Here is a 2,616-nt window from a genome sequence, read left to right on the forward strand (position 1 = left end):
ATTTTTCTCTGCGATTGTTTTCCTGTAGCATCGATTTTTGCTCTGATTCTTATTATTTACTTTTTCCTACTTACTTTGGGTTTAAGTGCTTGTTCCTTTTCTCATTTCTTAAAGTGGAAGCTGAGGTCATTGACTTGTACTCAGTGTATAGATAATGATTTCCCGTGACTCAGCCAAGTCTGTTTGTGCACTTACCCAAGGCCCTGCGAATGATGAATGCCTCCTGTCCATCTGGTGTGAATAGGCTATCCTTGCCTGGTGTGAGCACAGGGTTCTGTCCTTGCTCATCCTCGGGTGGGTGTTTGTGTACACTCGTGTAGTTTCTTCACACATATGTGCTGACCAGTACACAGCTGAATACTCACGGGGACTGTGTGCATTTCTCCAGCGTTCTCCTTCTCTGTCCAGCTCTCTCTTCTCTGGGACTGTGTCCTGCAGACTCTTGCTGCCTCAGCCTCCAAGACTCTCAGCAAAGCCGTCTCATCTCAGGCTGTCCACCAAGCTCCACCACGCCAGGGCCTGGGAGCGTGAGGCAGACATGGTGACAACTGTAGGGCTTGCCTCTTTCCTTCCGCATCTCTCAGGAATCATTTCAGTGCCAGTGTCTGGAGTCTTGAACATTCTTTGGATCCTTTTATAAATATGTTTCTATTTTATTTTATTTTTGAGAGAGAGAGAGAGAGAGAGAAAGAAAGAGAGAGAGAGAGAGAGAGAGAGAGAGAGAGAGAGAGAGAGGCAGGCATCGATGTGAGAGGGAAACATGGATTGGTTGCCGCCTGCATGCCCCGCACTGGGGATCTTGCTTGCAACCTGGGCATGTGCCTTGACCGGGAATTGAACTGGGATGATCAATCCACTGAGCCACACCAGCCGGGCTCTCTTGGTCCTTTTAAAATTTTATCTGTTCCATCTCCCTGCTCCCTAGGGAGAGCAATTTAACGTATTGTCTTTGGATAGAAGATATATCGGATATTAAACTGGTAAGGACAGACACCACACTTGATCTGAGTTAAAAAGCCAAGAAACGAGGGAATAGGAGCTTGGTCCATCTACTCTGCCCATCCAACGGTATTACAATACTCCTGGGAACGGTGCACCCCCTTGGGGGAGATAATTGAGGTTCTAAATAAAAGATGAAAAAAATTAACAAAACAAAACAAAAATGAACCTTCAGCTCTCCTGGGTCCCAGCTTGCCAACTCACCCTACGCATTGTGGGACTTGTCAGCCGCCATAACCCCGTGGGAATTCCTCATAATAAATGTGTATGTGCATTGCACTGGTTGTGTTCCTCTGGAGTGCCCTGAGTAATGGAGATTTTTGTTTCAGGCGGGAGGATAAATCTGGTTCTCATTGCATAGTCAGAAAGGAAAGTGCTGGAGATCATTATTTACTGATACATAGTATCATTTTGCATCCCGTGGAAGGTTACTCCATCATTTGTTGATTTCGGGAAAGGCTGGGTTTTTGCAATTGGGTTTTCTAATGAGGGGAAGTGGTGGGCACTCAGGGGCAGAGCGTCAGAGCCTGCTTGAGGGACTTCCACAGGAGGCTCTGCCAGGGGTGGTGGGCAGCCTTTGGTTCCAACTCTCCCAAATGCCAGCCAGATGGTACACAATTTGCTCGTGATTTCCCAGTCCTCTCCTCATTTGGCCAAATTGATGCTCGGCGGCCAGGGTGCTGGCCACAACGAAGTCGCGCGGTGGCTGGCATGGCTTCCGCTCCCCTCTGCCTTGTTAGAGCTATGGCTTCGGCCCCCCGTCCACGTATTACAGGCTCCATAAAGCAGGCTTTGATTACACAGTTATGTTAGCTTGCTGACACGGAAAGACAGCCGACCCCAGGATTAATCCGCCCCGAGCTGGGCTCTCTGGGTGCAATGACTGTCTCGAGTAACATTTGACAGCCCGTCGGCCCTGGGTCTTACACGGACAGAAGCCATTTCTGTTCCTGGGAGAGTTTTCCATCCTGCACTTAAGATTTTTTATGGGTTTGTGGTGACATTTCTATTTTAATTTGCTAATTATTATTGCTGAAATTGAGAGGCAACTCCAGATTTATTGCATTTCACAGTCTGTTGTGTTCTATATACAGCTGCGACTCCTCACAGACAGGAGGGCAACCTGCCCAGCACAGCGCTCATTAACCCACTCGGCACCAGGGGGGCCTGGCTGCCAGGCAGGGCTTTGCACCTGCGGGGCGGGGTGCAGGGAGCCAGTAGGCACCTGCTGACAAACACCTCCACCATCTCCCTGTCCAGGAAGCTTCAAGAGGACCTCATGGAGGTGCAGCAGGAGGCTTGGTCCTTCCTTCTGGTGCTTCTGACCCCACGGGGCCCCCCCGACGGACCCTTTCCCATCTCTTCCAGGCATTGCTGGCTGCCAGGGAGCTGACGCAAACAAGCAGGCTGGACACAGAGCTCCCGCACCCACGAAGCGTGGCCACGAGGGGCCTCTGCTGTCACTCATGTTTACAGCAGGTCAGCATGTCTCAGCTTTTCCTCTGGAGTTAGCGTGAGGAGCACACACACACACACACACACACACTCACTCACTTTTACCTAGGGTTGGCACTGCCTTTCACATTCTTATTGATAGGTTTTACTTTTGCGCCCCAT

General features: G+C 50.0%; 1 pseudogene; it reads right to left on the reverse strand.

The window, feature by feature from the left end:
• Positions 1 to 923: 923 nt before the first annotated feature.
• Positions 924 to 1,029, reverse strand: LOC118627458 (annotated as a pseudogene).
• Between the last annotated feature and the right edge of the window lie 1,587 nt (positions 1,030 to 2,616).

This window comes from Molossus molossus, unplaced genomic scaffold (assembly GCF_014108415.1).
Source record: "Molossus molossus isolate mMolMol1 unplaced genomic scaffold, mMolMol1.p scaffold_m16_p_12, whole genome shotgun sequence".
In the NCBI taxonomy this organism is placed as follows: domain Eukaryota; kingdom Metazoa; phylum Chordata; class Mammalia; order Chiroptera; family Molossidae; genus Molossus; species Molossus molossus.